General features: G+C 37.6%; 1 protein-coding gene and 1 long non-coding RNA gene across 2 annotated transcripts in view; one reads left to right on the top strand and one right to left on the bottom strand.

Annotated features, from left to right (window-relative positions):
* The window catches only part of GPR15 (G protein-coupled receptor 15), a 48,554-nt gene that overhangs the window by 1,910 nt on the left and 29,555 nt on the right, over positions 1-17,089 (bottom strand). Inside the window, exon 2 of the mRNA XM_063805075.1 lies at positions 5,594-5,667. The gene's annotated coding sequence lies outside the window, so the exon portion shown is untranslated. The remainder of the gene's footprint in view (positions 1-5,593; positions 5,668-17,089) is intronic.
* LOC134809579 (uncharacterized) lies at positions 14,628-16,370 on the top strand. The gene is made up of 2 exons (XR_010155662.1): positions 14,628-15,124; positions 15,632-16,370. It is a non-coding gene; the product is annotated as an uncharacterized LOC134809579 (long non-coding RNA).

Genomic DNA, 17,089 nt, shown 5'->3' with positions numbered 1-17,089 from the left:
TAATGCTAAAATGCTAGCCTATTTAGTTGTGTTTAAAGCTGTGGCGGGTAAATGAAGATAAAATTTTTCTGTGCATTTGTTTTCAGTTCTTCAATAACCACGCATTTCTACTATGGATTAGGCTATGTCTGAAAAGAATTGCATAACTACTGGAAAACAGGTTATCCTACTGTTATTCAAAGTGAATTTCTCTTTCAATTTCTTACTGGTGTTAATTCAGTCTACCTGAAGACCACAGTGCACCTCCAGATGGCCTGAACACCTAACTGTCTTAGGCATGCAGGTTCATGGTAATAAAGGGTGTCTGGAGGGGAGAAATGTAAATTCTCTGGAGCAAATTTTTAACCACTATTTTCTGTTCATCACTGTACTCTGCTGACCCTCCTAGTCAGCAGAGTATTTGAGATAAGTGCTTCTGCACGCTAAGGAGTACAAGATTTGAAAAGCCAAATGTTTCTTTATGACTTATCCTTCCATGTGTCTTTTGCTGTTACAATATTTAGAGACAGGAATCTTCTGCAGGTTTTTGACTTGCATGTCTGTACATAGGTGAGGATGACTCAAAGGCTCAGCTCATCTTGGACTGCAGGCTGCATTGCCTATGGGTGGCTCAGAACACGAATTCCATGGAAAAAGGCAAAGGCAGTATGGTGGTTTTCTGTTCTAACCACTGAGGTTATGTAGTGTCACTTTCTTCACATTCCACTGGACTCCTGACAAGTCTGTCATTAAGGACAGTTCCAGATTCGAGTGGAAGGGAATTGGATCCCAGTCATCTTCAAAACCTCCACACAGCCTTCCACACTCAAAACCACGAAATAGATTGGACTCAACCCTCCACATTGCCCTAATTAGTTCCTGTTGAGTCCCCCTTTGAAATGGCTCCTGGTTTCCTTCCTCTGCCCTTTGCCACCACCCTACTTTAGTCTCACATACTTTCTCATCTGAACTTTTGCAATGCTCTCCCTGCCTCTGGGCACTCTGACCTTTCCCTCTCTTCAGAATTATTTTCCTAGGTCCCATTATCACCACCCTGCTGAAATAGTCAAAGAATCTCCTCTCCAGACAGAATTCTAAAGTCAGTCTGACATTCAAGCAATCCACCATTTAACTCCTACCTCGTGTTTCAGGCTTATCTTCTACATTTCTCTGTGCACTTCAGTCTCAGACCATATACTCACCACTCACCACTTTTCCTGAACTTCCCCCAAATTATACCCCCTCTGGCCTTTTCTCAGGCTGCTGCTATCTCTGCTTGGAATGTCTTATGTGCCCGCTCATCCTTCCATGCCCATTTTAAATCTTCTTCAAGAAACCTTCCTTGGAGTCAATCTCTTCTACCCTTTCAGCACATTTTACTTTTAGTATTGCTGTCAACATATTCCATTTACAGTCATTCAATCCACATCCCACTTATTACAAAATATTGAAGGTGGATCTTTCCTTATTTATAGTACCTGCTACCTAATGAATGATGTGTTAACCTTTGTTTTCCAACACTGTTTTGCAATATATCATAGTATCAAGCTTAGTGTTGTTTAGTTGTCTGTATAACTGTCTTATTCCTAGTCTGTGAAAACAGAAGTTCCCAGTATCTCTAAAAGCCCATTTAGAAATTGTTTTCAAGGATGTATTGTATTATCCCTGCCACAAGTATGAATTATGTATTTGAAATCTCACATTTTAAAATTTCATCTTTCTTCCCAAAGAAACACATAACAATCCAATTTCATAATAAACCTAAATTAGCACATTTAAGTTAGTGACGCTTAGACATTTGTAAATGGCTTGACTAAATTCCCTTGTATTGTTACCTGAAATCAAGTCATAAGTTGTACAACATAAAACCTCACTGATATGGTTAGGGTTTGTGTCCCCACCCAAATCTCACCTGGAATTGTAATCCCCCAAATCCCCAGGTGTCAAGGGAGAGACCAGGTGGAGGTAACTGAGTCATGGGGGTAAACCATCCCCGTGCTGTTCTCGTGGTAGTGAGTGAGTTCTCACAGGATCTGATAGTTTTATAAGGTGCTCTTCCTTCTTTGCTCAGCACTTCTCCTTCCTGCCGCCTTATGAAGAAGGTGCCTTGCTTCCCTTTTGCCTTCTGCCATGATTGTAAGTTTCCTGAGGCCTCCCAGCCATGCTGAACTATGAGTCAATTAAACCTCTTTCCTTTATAAATTATTCAGTCTCGGGCAGTTCTTTATAGCAGTATGAAAACAGAATAATGCACTCACAGACCTGTTTCTACAAGTTTTTTTTTTTTTTTTTTGAGGCAGAGTTTCACTCTTGTTGCCCAGGCTGGAGTGCAATGGTGCGATCCTGGCTCACCACAACCTCTGCCTCCTGGGTTCAAGCGATTCTCTTGCCTCAGCCTCCCGAGTAGCTGGGATTACAGGCATGTGCCAGCACGCCCGGCTAATTTTTTTGTATTTATTTAGTAGAGACAAGGTTTCACCATGTTGGCCAGGCTGGTCTTGAAATCCTGACCTCAGGTGGTCCACCCGCCTCGGCCTCCCAAAGTGCTGGGATTACAGGCATGAGCCAGCACACCCGGCTAATTTTTTGTATTTTTTTAGTAGAGACAAGGTTTCACCATGTTGGCCAGGCTGGTCTTGAAATCCTGACCTCAGGTGATCCACCCACCTCAGCCTCCCAAAGTGCTGGGATTACAGGCATGAGCCAGCACACCCGGCTAATTTTTTGTATTTTTTTAGTAGAGACAAGGTTTCACTATGTTGGCCAGGCTGGTCTTGAAATCCTGCCTCAGGTAATCCACCTGCCTCGGCCTCCCAAAGTGCTGGGATTACAGGCATGAGCCACGGTGCCCGGCCTACAAGTGGTTTTATACTGGATATTCACTAACACATACCAGCAGAGCAAGGTAGTTGAACTGCATTTCCTCTTCCGATCAGTGTAGCCAGCTCTATTCTAGATCTTAAGCTCATTCAAACAGTATTTTCAATAATTCTTTTACTGTTAATCCCTTCATATTTCAAAATGCGTTTGAACATAAAACTTGTCATAATCCAAGCCATCATGGTTTCAATAGGTTGATGCAAATACAGCCACTTAGGAAAGTAAATTGACTTTGCAGTCATTTAGAGTTGCAACACTGACTCTGTCGTGGATGTGTTTTCTTATGAGATGGTTGAGAGGTATCAAAGTTCACAAAGCTGTACTGGCTGAATGCCTCTTATGTAATAGCAAGTGAATAATGCTTTCATAAATAAAAGTCTTTATAGCAATTTATCTATGCTCAGATCGGTTCAAGATTGCTTCCGTTTTCTGACGTGATGAGGGAGACAGGCTTTTAGAATCTGTTCCACACCTGCTGCTTGACATTCTTCTAACCATTAGTATAATATACAAATTCACAATTTCTTGTAGTTCAAACTGTAGTTTATTAAAAATAACTAGTTCAGATGTCCTCAAAGACCATTTAAATTAATACTACCTGAATACAGGCTGGGCACGGTGGTTCATGCCTATAATCCCAGCACTTTGGGAGGCCGAGGTGGGTGGATCACCTGAGGTCAGCAGTTCAAGACCAGCCTGGCCAACATGGTGAAACCCCATCTCTACTAAAAATACAAAAATTAGCCAGGCATGGTGATGGGCGCCTGTAATCCCAGCTCAGGAGGCTGAGGCAGGAGAATCGCTTGAACCTGGGAGGCAGGGGGTGCAGTGAGCCAAGATCGTGCCACTGCACTCCAGCCTGCGCGACGGCGCGAAACTCTGTCTCAAAAAAAAAAACCAAAAACCAAAAAACTACCTTAATACAAATTCTGCTGAAAGTACTTTTTGTTTTTTAATGTGTACTTGATCTTATGTGCTATTCAACGTGAGTGTGGTGCTTAAAAATAATGTATTCCTAAGAAGCAAAAATAAGGACCTACTTTCATCTTTACCTCTCTGCCACCCACCCCGACTCTTCATCTTAGTAATGTGTGGGAGATATGGTATCTCCCCAAACAGCAAGAGGCAGTCTTCAGCTGACGTGCCCTTGTGTGTGGAACAAAGACAAGCCATCGCTGCTGTGCCCTATCAGAATTCCTGACTCATAGAATCTGTGAGTGTGATAAAATGGTTGCTGTTTATATGTCATTAAGCTTGGAGTGGTTTGCTAAACAGTAATAGATAATTGAAGCAGATTAAATGTCATTAACAAAAACGAGAAGAGCAGTTTTGAGGTGCTTGAAATGCTTGCAAGCTACCTGTACCCGTATTTAGAGATGTGAACTCAGGAGAGCTCAGTCTAGAAACACAAGTCTACCAATTTTGTAAAAGTGATAATTGAAGAAGTGGAAGAAGGTAAGCCACCCAAGGAAGTGCATGCAGTGTAATAAAAGAGCATCACAGACCGAACTGGGGGCAGAGAAATGAACACGGGATGAGGTATCAGGAAAGACAGCTAGAAGCAGCTATCTGAACAAATAGAATAGGAGGAAGGAAATTTAAAGAGACAAGTGGGATGTGATTGTAATAAAGGCTCAAATATTACAATGGTTGTTTCCAAATAGAAGATGTTAACATGATCTATACTCTATGTTAATATGTTTGATAAATTGGGATTTAAGTTAACAGTCAAAAATGATCCTGGTTTATACATTATCAAGGTCTTCTCAGATACTAAAATTTAGATGATAAAATTATCTCCATTAACATACCAGGTTGTGTCTTCAGTTTCTCAAGAATATGAGATTCTTGAAAGAACCAGTAGGTGGAGCAGAAAATCTAATCTGCAGGGGGTTTTTTGTTTGTTTTTTTGGCAGGGAGTGGAGGAGGAGAAAGTAAAGAAAAGCAAGGAAGGAGGGAGAATGAAAAAGTGCTGGGAGGAAGAAGGAGAAACGAGAGAGAAGAGGTGGAGAACAGGACAGAAAAAGAGGAGAGGCAAAGAAGGAGGGAAATGAGAAAATTATTTGAAATCTGACTCTTGTTGAACTATGCTGTTGTTGGACAGATTATCTAAAGGAGTTATTACATATTTAATCAAGCATGGCTAATTTGACTATGCTGTTTATGTCTTGTCAAATGTCTCCACTGTGTTTCATGTCTCACTTTATGATTGGGAGATTCTGAAGTTGGCAATGTCTACAATTCCAGTAATGTTGAATGTCTAAATGCTTAGCATCTGAGTTCCTTGGCCATCTCTGAACTGCGAGTTGCCTGAGAAAATGTGAACATTTTTGTCTGAGAATGAATAATGTTAATTTGACTCTCAGAGGAAACATAATTCTAAAAAGATTGAGGACTATTCATCTAAATGTGTGTATTCAATTTAGAGTTTATACCCCAGGGGGTGTGTGTGATTCAGTGAAGAAAGGTAGGAAAACATTTTTATCATTTCAAAAGCTCTGTTTGTGTGTAATTTTATTATGTCTACAATACATTAATTTAATTATGTGGGTGTTTCACAAATAAGCACATTTTGGGTGTAAAAAAATCAGCAGCTTGTAATTGAAAAATTGCTTATTCAAATAGTGTATACGTTTTTACAATTTGATGGACTAAAAATGAAAGTGGAGAAGAAAGCAGAATGTCTTGATAAACCAAAGAAAGAATATAATGACCATAAAGCTTGGCTTCTTACCTCTGGCCGGAGTTACAGGGCAGGAAGTGAAAGGATGCTAATTTCCCATTGATTTTAGAGAAAACTAATGGACACTGTCGAAAGAAATGGAGATGTTAAATACGGTATAGTAAAGGTAATCAGTAGACTAGAAATAAAAACCAAACTTAAGTGAGAGACTTTAAACTACAAATTTAGAAAATAACAAGAACCATATGATAAAGCTATAGCAAACATACCCATCCTATCAATCAATAAAAAATGACATACATATCAATAAATAAAAGTTTCATAACATACTGTTAAAATATTTCAAGTGGGACCATAAAGAAATAGATGCTATAAAAAACAGATACCTTTAAGACAAAATACTTCAGAAAGTAAAAAACGATAGCTATACCAGGCAAGTACAAACTTAAAAAAATGAAGGAGTTATGATACTCATATCAGCCATCATGGAATTCACATCTAAAAGCATAACATAAGAAAAGAAGGGTACTTAAAATGTGAACGTAAAACGCTATAAATATCAATGGACCAAAGTACATAACTATATTCACAAGGAGAAAAAAATCCAGGAGCTAGACTGATGCACACTTGTAGTTGTTGAATTATTTCACTCAGTCCCTGACAGAGCAAGTCAGGGGAAGCACATTAAAGATGTAGAAGATGTAAATTACATGAGTAACAAAGTGTCTCTAACTTATATATATTTTGAACTCTGAACCCTGAAAATAGAGACAACCCTTCCAAGTACCTAGGGACATTCATAAAAATTGACAAAATTCTTTTCTAAATTACAAACTCCATAAGAAATTTTAAAAAACAGAAACTATACTGACAATATTCTCTATAATACAACAAGACAAAAATGAACAAGCAAATAAAAAACTAAAAACTCCAACATCTTGTAAATTACAACAGCTTTTTTTCTTAGCCCAGTCTTGGATCAAAGAGGAAATATAAACCAAAATTACTCATATCTAGGAAATACTGATAATATAAACAATACCTACTACACCCTATGAGACATAACTAATACAGCGTTTTCTTAAAGGCTTAAATATTTATATTGATAAAGAAGGAAAAATGAAAATAAACTATTTCTCAATCAAGAAATTTTACAAGACAACCAAGCAAACTGAAGAAAAGGAAAAAGAGAAATTAGCAGGCAGAAACAAGATAAGGATCTTCAGTATCACTACTATTATTCAATATTGTATTAGAGATGCTAAGCTAATAAGTTTAGACAAGAGAAAGAATTAGAAATACAAAGATTAGAAAAGAAGAGGTAAAATTGTAATGACAAAATCTAGAAGCAACCCAAGTTTAATAAATGGAAGAATAGATAAATAAATTCTGGTATATTAATAAAATGAAATGCCCTAGACTCATATTATGTGTATATAAATTATAGAACTGGGAAAATTAATATGGATGAATATCACAGACATTGAGTGAAGATAAAATAACCTGCAGAACAATACATGCAATGTGGTTCCATTTGTACAAAATTCAAAAGATGCAAAGCTAGGCCATAGGCTATTTAAAGATACACATAAGTGATAAAACTAATGAAAAGCTAATGACAAATACCAAATTCAGGTGAATGGAGAATGGAACTGAGGCAGGATTCACAGATGGCTTCAAAGTTCTTAGTACTGTTCTACAGCTGGATTCTGATATACAAGTGGCCATTTCAACATTTCAATATATTAATAGGATATTTCTTAGTATCCTACTCATATTTTATAAATATTAATGTGTATATCAAGTATTTAATTAAAATCTTTTAAGCTATGATCAGAAAAACTCTTACTCTGATATTAACATTCACTTCTGTGGGTTTTCTTGTTGGCATCCTGATACATGTTTCTTTAAAAATCAATTATTTTTCCCACGTATTTAAATTAGTATGTATGCTTTGTGGAAATCTTGGAAAATAAACAATGGTATTAAGGATATAATTACATTTGATTCCACCACTCAGAAGTAACCATAAATACTCAAAATTTTGGTATATTTCTTTCTAGGTATTTTATGCATATTTTAATGTAGTTAAATCATATTGCATATATAATTTTGAATACTCACTGTTTTCTTTTTTATGCCTTAAGCATCTCCCCCTGTTATTTAAACCTTTCAAAGGCAGATAATCGACCGAGGCTGAAAATAAGGGGTTTCTTGAAAGTGAGCAAGTGAGCTACTGACTGAGGGCTCTAGCCCATCGGCTGCCCCATTTCTTTATGGGAACTTGGTCTCCAGCTGGGCAGGAGATTCAAGGGCTTTTTTTTTTTTTTTCCAAATAAATAATGAATAGTTCTAGAGAAAAAAAAATACTGCTGTAGTCTTTGACATTTTCACTACAAAATGATTAACTCTTTTCTTTGCCCCTACTTTACAAAGTAGAATTTACAAAGAACTTAAAAAAATTTACAAGAAGAAAACGACCCCATCAAAAAGTGGGCAAAGGATATGAACAGACACTTCTCAAAAGAAGACACTTATGCAGCCAACAGACATATGAAAAAATGCTCATCATCTCTGGTCATCAGAGAATTGCAAATCAAAACCATAATGATATACCATCTCACGCCAGTTAGAATGGCAATCATTAAAAAGTCAGGAAACAATAGATGCTGGAGAGGATGTGGAGAAATAGGAATGCTTTTACACTGTTGGTGGGAGTGTAACTTAGTTCAACCATTGTGGAAGACAGTGTGGTGATTCCTCAAGGATCTAGAACTAGAAATACCATTTGACCCAGCAATCTCATTACTGGGTATATACCCAAAGGATTATAAATCATGCTACTATAAAGACACATGCACATGTATGTTTATTGTGGCACTATTCACAATAGCAAAGACTTGGAACCAACCCAAATGTCCCTCAATGATAGAATGGATAAAGAAAATGTGGCACATACACACCATGGAATACTATGCAGCCATAAAAAAGAATGAGTTCATGTTCTTTACAGGGACATGGATGAAGCTGGAAACCATCATTCTCAGCAAAATATCACAAGGACAGAAAACCAAACACTGCATGTTCTCACTCATAGGTGGGAGTTGAACAATGAGAACACCTGGACACAGGGAGGGGAACGTCACACACCGGGGCCTGTTGGGAGGTAGTGGGCTGGGGGAGGGATAGCATTAGGAGAAATACCTAATGTAAATTATAAGTTGATGGGTGCAGCAAAACCAACATGGCGCATGTATACCTATGTAATAAACCTGCACGTTGTGCACATGTACCCTAGAACTTATAATAAAAATAAGAGCAAACAAAATTACTTGAATCAATGAGAAAACATTAGAAAGAATAATAGATAGCCAGGGTCATCAGATATTTGAGGAAAAATCTCCAAATATAAGAGAAAGAGAAAAAATAAGTAAAGAGACCACAGACAGGCAGGCTTCTAATGAATATATAATAGAACAGATAAGAGATTAAACTTAGAAATACAGAGGTAAATAGAAAAATCAAAAAGATTTAAAAGTTGTTGCTTTTGGGCAGCAGGGCTGAGGTGAATAGAAATGGAAAGGGAATTGCTGGGTTTTGTCATAACCTTTTACTACTATTTGATTGTTTAACTGATTTTATTTATTAGATTAATAAAAATATTAAAGAGTAAAGGCCATGGATTTTTAAGCCCTCAAAACATTTTAATTGTGCATATTTTTATCATATAGATGCTTCTTATTAGAAAAAACTTTCCATTCTGTTACATTAATTTTTATCATGTGTTGCCATTACATTACCACTGTTCTTAAAGACCTCTTCCTGTTTTTGACCTCACTGTTGAGCTGAATTAAATACACGTTATCGTCTAACTAGTTTTAACTTTAAGAAGTAAGATATGTTCTGAGAAAAGTATTCTTTAATAGGTTCCAATCGTTCTTAAAGATTCATAGAACTTTATACATGGTGCCCAAATGTCTTTTCTGTCTATGTTAATAATAAGTAAAACTATTGTTTATAAAATGCAAACTAAGTCACAGATTTTGTACACCTCAAGGTACAGGGGAAGGTATTTTATAAAGTGGGTGCTGGACAATGGTCCAGATGTGTGACCTTTTTCAAGTTTTTGCTTGAGAGTTTAGAAGTTACATTTAAATCAATGATCACTGTGTCTAGGGTTATGTTTTCTAAACACAGCAGCCCTCTGGCTCAATCATGAAGATATCTCGTGAGTTCCAGAGGAACTTGGGTATATTTCTGTTTGTATAGAAAGACACTAAAAGAAAAGCATATTCTGGTTTTTACAGGTCTACCTTATTTTCTTCAAATTATATTTTAGTGACAACTTGAAGGAAATGCTATCAATGCTTCAAAACTCCAACACAGTTTTTTTGTGCTGCCACCACAGCATCATCACTTCATGGTCTGATTGGTGTAAATACCACAGGGATAAGCAAAAGCATGAGACTGAAGACACTTTCTGTTTAGGAAAAATGGGTAACAAGTTGAAGAATGCTTCTCCCTGAAAAATCTTTGGGCTTCCTCTCAATGTTGTTCCTGTTGTGTGGGTAGCTCCACCCCAGATACCCACACAAGAACTTGGCCAGGGTAAAAATCAAACCCTGTGTCTCAGGCCACAACAGAGTTTGATTTTACCCTGGCCCGGTTCTTGTGTGGGTAGCTGGGGTGGAGTCCTCTCATTCTTACTCTGCTTTTGTGGTGTGAAAGTCTAAGTTAACTGCTGATTGTTCTTCAATTTATTAGTGCTTTGCTATAATCTTAGGTAAAGTCAGAAATCCCATCAACTCATCTTATTGACATAGGGCAAAAGTACACCTGAATTTTTATTAGTTCAGAATTTTTTTAGAGTAAGAAGTCTTACTCTATAGTCTTTGTATATATGTACAAAGAGAACACAGCATTATGTTTTCATGACCTCGTACATCTTCATTCTTGAACCTTTTAATTTTCTCCCATCAGAAAATATTTTAATTATATAATGTTCAAAAAATTTAGGTGGGCATACTAACACAAAATGCATTTTCTCTGATTTGTAAACCTTTTTTTTTAAATGAAGAGTTTTTGCTGCTTGCTTATATCTCTGTGGTTTGGTGTTTTAGCCTCTTGATTAATCTCAATACTTTCTATCCTATGACTAAACTACTTTCCCTTGCATACACACCTAGATTTCTACTGCACATCTTTTAAATTTTATGTCATTTATCATCTATATCTCTTCATCATTTTTTCTTAGATTTGTGTAATTCATGTCTCTTCTTTATTTGTAGAGAATCTAAATCTAGTCTTACATAATTGCTCCAGATGATAATAATCTATTTATTTATACTTCTAATTTGTCCCAGAAAGGACTTAAGGTGACATATATAATAATGCATAAAATATAGTGAGATGAATTCAATTGAAAATAAGAAAAGTTGACAAAGGGAAACTAATGGTGGGAAATTAAGATGAGGCCAAGAGCAAGGTCAGTGTTCAAATGCCTGCCTAATAGAGCCGCAGTTTGGCTTCCTGCTATATCCCTGTTTTTTGTTCACCAGCCTCATATCCCTCCCTATGTAGCTTGATGACCACAGCCTGCTTGTGATAGTTAGGGTTTTCCAGAGAAACAGAACCAATAGGATGCATGTGTGTATGTCTGTATATAGCTTTATTTAAGGAATTGGTGAATATAGAGACTGGCAAGTCCCAAATCTGCAGTTCATGCCTGCTGCCAGAATTCTCTCTTGCTCAGGAAGGTCAGTCTTTTGTTCTATTTAGAACATCCCCTGACTGGATGAGGCCCACCCACTTTATAAAGGGCAAACTGCTTTCCTCAAAGTCCACTTATTTAAATGTTAGTCTCACCCAAAACACTCTTGCAGAAACACCCAGAATAACGTTTGACCACATATCTGGGCACTATGGCCCCACCATGTTGACATAAAATTAATCACCATGCCACTAAAACCTGCAACTTGCCTTTAACCTCCACCTTGTCTTTCTTTTCCTTCCTACATACACCCTTTCCATTTTCTCTAATTCCTGAAGCTTCAGTTATACTTCACTTTACTCCTTTTTTCTCACGCCTTACGCTAAAGACACAGGATTCCCAAGGGGTCGTTAGGCCACGGGTTCCTATTTCCTGGGTTGGGTGAAATTCTTCTCCCTTCTGGTTGTTAACTACCGCTTTCAAATAAGTTCCTGGTCCATCTTGAGTGTTCCGCTTACATCTCCCCTAATGGCCCTTCCCCACCCTCTCCCTGTGCCCTACCCCTGGCTCTTTGTAAAAATTCCTTACATTATTACAGGCCCATCGTGAACCATTTCTGCTAAAGGACTTTACGGTAGGAATTACCTTTGCTACATTAGGCCACGTTTTCTGGGTGCTGATGCAGCTGTATACAGGGTTACGTGAGTGCTTGTTTGAGTGTGTGTTATTGTCGTGAGAGTGGAGCAATAAAGACAGTCCCTGAGAAAAGTTTCCCAGGACCCAGTGGTCCAGTGTGTCTCTGCTACTAGAGGAAGAATGTGGTCCGCCACTCTACTTCTTGTTCCCTGAAGCCCAGACCACAGAGAGGGGTTGTGGGAATCAGTCTCTGCCTGGCAGGTTTTTGAAGCTTGTGAGGGGAAATAACTCTCTAGCTTTCTTTCAGATAGAAGAAAAAAAAAAAAATGAAATAAAAGTAAAACAAGTGGCTGTAACACAAAAAAACTTTATCGACAGAGATTCAAATATAAATCTGAATTGTTCACCCTTTTACTTTATAACCAGGCACCAGAGGACCCGTGAATGCATAATGATCATTTCTGAAATCTTTGGTAGTATTCCCATACAACCTGAGCCCATATTTCAGACCGGTCATAGCTGTGTGATTTAGGGGACATCACACAGACTCTACTCTTAACTCCTCTGTAAAAGAGAATGAGTAATGTGTACCTCCAAAAATTACTGTGGGAAGTCAATAAAATAACATATGGGAAAGAGTTTTACAAGCTGTTAAGTGTTATGTGGACATTAGGTATTCAGGAAATCAGTTAAAGCCACACTGAAGACATTAAAACAAACAATCAGATATTTGATACATAGAAAGCTGGGCAAATGACTGTTCAGCACTTTAAAGGTAGGAAGAAGAGGAGACTAGATCAGTCAGAGAGAAAGAGTTTAGTCATTTTCATATCATGATTCTTCCCTTCCCAGTGGAAAGTATATATGAGCATGTATGTTTATGTAATATAGATAGATGTGGCAGTAAATTGCCTTTCACTTTCTCTAGTCAAAATCAAAAATAATAATTTTTAAGCTAGGAAAATTCAGTAATTTGACGAGGGAATTTGGCTGGAAAAGTGAAAAACAATTCAAGGATAGGTATTTATAAATATATCAGAATATTATACATGTATTTTTGTATGCACATGTGTTTTATTTAGGAAGGAAATAACATGTTAACTTTTGCGTATTTTAATTTTTTATTCAGCATTGATTTCCCACCTGTTGTTTAACTTTTTCATTCTTTGTTTTTTTTTTTTTCCGTTGTGGTCAAGTGCATATTGAAGACCACCTTAGCTTAGCTGAGAACGTTGTACTTGTGAAGCATTTGAATGTGGGCCACATCAAAGGTGAACAAAATAATTCATTTCCTGGCCCTGCTCAAGTATCCTCACCCTGAGAGTCTGCCCCTGTGGGCCACAACACTGCCACCCATAACAGTCACACCTCTCTTTAAACCCAGGTATATTTGGTATCTGTAACTCTCACCTGACTCTCACATAACACTCAGTCAAATTATTTATCTCTTTGTAAACTTAAATTTACATTTATATGCTCCATCTCTCTTCACACCAGCTAGTGCTAATACCCAACACTGAGGGTGCCAGACAGTGTTCTAACATTACTTAAGTTAACTTAGTCAATATCTGAAATAACCCCGAGGAAGTTATTCTCATTGCATGCATGAGAAAATTGAGGTGTGGAGGGTTGAAGTTTTTGCTCACCCCCACAGAGCCAAGTGCTGAGCAAAAGGTAGTCTGGGCTGGGTGCCGTGGCTCACACCTGCAATCCCAACACTTTGGGAGGCCAAGGCAGGCAGATCACTGGCAACCAGGAGTTTGAGACCAGCCTGGCCAACATGGTGAAACCCTGTTTAGTCTCTGCTAAAAATACAAAAGTTAGCCAGGTGTGGTGGCATGTGCCTGTAATCCCAGCTACTTGGGAGGCTGAGGCACGAGAATCACTTGAGCCTGGGAGGTGGAGGTTGCAGTGAGCTGAGATCACACAACTGCACTCCAGCCCGGGCGACAGAGAGGGACCCTGCCACACACACACACACACACAAAAAAATAGTCTGGCCTCTGACATCACTCTCAACCAGAATTATGAAAGCTCAATAGGAATCAATACCTTGTCTCACAGTTTAGGTGCCTCCAGCCCCTAACCATTATTTGCGTTCAAGAAAGGAACTGTAAATGTCTTATGGTTGTTACTCTTTGAAAACAAATCCTATAGTTATGGAAACAAACAAATAAAAAATGCTAGAGAACTTGTATTCTCCTAATACCATCTTTGATTAAGCTTTTACTGAGTTCAGAATTAAGGAATGTTAATGATACGAAAGCTTTTATAGCACTGATTTTTTTCAAAGTACCAACCTGTGGTTTGGTGACACAACTATAGAAACATGGATAGAAACTCCCTATTATGCAACAAACCACTTCCTGCATCTGTTTATTCATTTATTTGCAGTGTTTTAGCTAAACTCTTATCCACTTGTAGGGTCATATACTTGCAACTGTATCACTATATGTAGCATAAATATCACAAACTGCTGAAGAACATGGACTTGGTAGCTAGATTTTGAGGTTAGAATTCAATGTAATTCTGTATAAATAATACATACCTCAATAGGACAGTAGAAAAGATGACCTATGTTAACAAATGTAAAGCAATTAAAACAGTGCCAAGCACATAGTAAGTGCTTTATACATGTTTACTATTACTATTAAAACTCCAAAATTTCAGGAAATATACTTAGTTCAGCCTTCTGTAATCAGAAGTTTTGACTCAATTTAACCTGAGAGATAACAAAGTGAATGCCAGGCACGGTGGCTCACACCTGTAATCCCAGCACTTTGGGAGGCCGAGGCAGATGGATCATCTGAGATCAGGAGTTTGAGACCAGGCTGGCCAACATGGTGAAACCCCATCTCTGCTAAAAATACAAAAATTAGCTGCGCTTGGTGGCACATGCCTGTCCCAGCTACTCAGGAGGCTGAGGCAAGAGAATCACTTGAACCTGGGAGGCAGACGTTGCAGTGAGCAAAGATCGTGCCACTGCACTCCAGCCTGGGCGACAGAGCGAGACTCCACCTCAAGAAAAAAAAAAAGAAAGAAAGAAAAGAAGGAGGGAAAAAAAGAAAAGAAAGAAGAAAGAAAATAAAGGAAAGAAAGAAAGAAAAAGAAGGAAAGAAAGAAAGAAGGGAAAAGAAAAAGAAAGAAAAGTGAAGCCTCTTTTCAGAGAACATCAGATCTTAGTTTTGGAAGGAAATCCAATTGTATGCTGCTCACACTTCTAATATACCTAACAGGTAATAATAGTGATTCTGCTTGAACATTTCCAGTGATGGAGAACTTAACTACCCCTCAGAAAATTTCATTTTATAATTGGATAATTTAGTTATGAATAAACTTATATTTTATATTGAACAGAAATCTACCTTTCCGTAAATTCCACCTACTGGTTCCAGTGGTTAAATAGCAAAGCAGTGGTTTTTAAATTGTCTTGTGCAGAAATGTTTCAGAAGTTCTTAAAATGTTTGATCAAAATTTCATTTTTTTAAAAAGACATTTTTGAATCATTTGTTAAAACTGAAAAATTTAAAGGATGTGTAATATCCTTGGGAAGATTGCCTAACTTCTCCAATTCTCATCTTTTTCATCTACAAAATGAGTATAATTAGTAGATGAAAAATAAGTCTTCAATAAATGTTAACTGCATCTGTATAATTCTTATATTATTTGCATTTTGATACAAGCTATTAGAAGGCTTCCTTTAAAGCTCTATGACTCAGAGGTTTTGTGGTTTCTCGCTGCAGACAATTCTCAGCTATCCTTTTCCTCAACTCAGTGGAGGATTTCTTTTGAGGGTTCAAACCCCCAACTTGGCCTTGTAATCAACTGAGCACGGGCTGACCTGGGTCTCCATCACTTCAAGGTAATCCATCAAGAGTGCTCGCTCAACTCCCAGCCGCTACAGTTCCTGAAAATCTTCTAAGACAGGTGTTCAGATGCCCTGGCCTTGCTATAATAGTAGTGGATGCTTTGGAAATCCACTGGAGCTGAGTTTTGCTAACACCAAGGTGCTGAGAGGTTTTCCATTGTGGTGTGATCCTGTGTAACTGCTGCCGACTGCATACCCTGCCATCCCTGCAGATTCTCAGCTTCCTGATTCTCTGATGGACCCTATGGCTTCAGAATAGGGAGAAATATGCCACAATAGAATTCTACTTTTGGGATAATTACCATCTTGTTAATCCAGCTTTGCAAAGGCTGAAGACTAGAGATTGGGTAGCTCTCAGTTCTCTATTCAGAAAACCAACGTATGTTTCTCCTGCCTACATACTCAGCTCCTCTGAGCAGGAGATAGTCAGGGAGAAGTCTGTCTGAGCTTGGCTCAAATGATATTGCCCTTTGGCTATGTGTCCTGTAGAGCTCTGTGGAGCATAATTTTGCTAGTTTTAAATATTATAAATGTAATATATTTTCATTGTAACTTTTTTTTCAAACATTACTAGTATAAGTATACAGCATAAAATAAAAAGTTACATATCCCTACCACTATCTCACCCCCAGGTTTCACCACCCACTGATAGATCTCCTTATAAATCTTTGAGGAAATTTCTCATTCTTATGCATATAACTATGCATAAATGTCTATTTTTATAAAAATATTGAGGGAGTCTTATAATACATATATAAATATGTGCTTTATATACTTTAGTGTATTTTGGGCATTTTTCCATAGCAACACATTTAGGCTACTTCCTTCTTTTTAATAAATACCTTATAATTTTATATTACATATTAAATATATATTAAAAGCTCTATAACATTTAATTAATATATTAAATGCTCTATAAGATTTAATTAAGTTTAAAAATTTATTTACCCAGTACTTTATCAATGGATATTAAGATACTTTTCCTTTCTTTGTTTTTTTCATCCTTCCAAACTGTGGCAGGCAGTCTCAAAAGATGGCCCCCAATGAGCATTATCTCCTTGTGTATTCCCTTCCCTCATTGAATTAGTCTGTCCTGTGTAACAAGAAGACATTGTGCAAATGGCAACATATGACTTCCACGACTAAGTTATAAAAAGCATAGTGGCTTCTGCCTTGTACTTTCTTGAATTACTCATTCTGGGAGATGCCAGTTAACTTATCATGAAGATCCTCCAACAGTTATATTGGGAGGCAAGGGGTGAGGAGCTTGGCCCTCTTGCAGCTTGTCAGCCCACAGGTCAAATTGGAATTGGATCTTCCAGCCCCAGTCAGA

Source organism: Pan troglodytes, chromosome 2, assembly GCF_028858775.2.
Source record: "Pan troglodytes isolate AG18354 chromosome 2, NHGRI_mPanTro3-v2.0_pri, whole genome shotgun sequence".
Classification (NCBI taxonomy): Eukaryota; Metazoa; Chordata; class Mammalia; order Primates; family Hominidae; genus Pan; species Pan troglodytes.
Note: the sequence above shows the minus strand (reverse complement) of the source record. Positions and strands in the feature narration are given on the sequence as shown.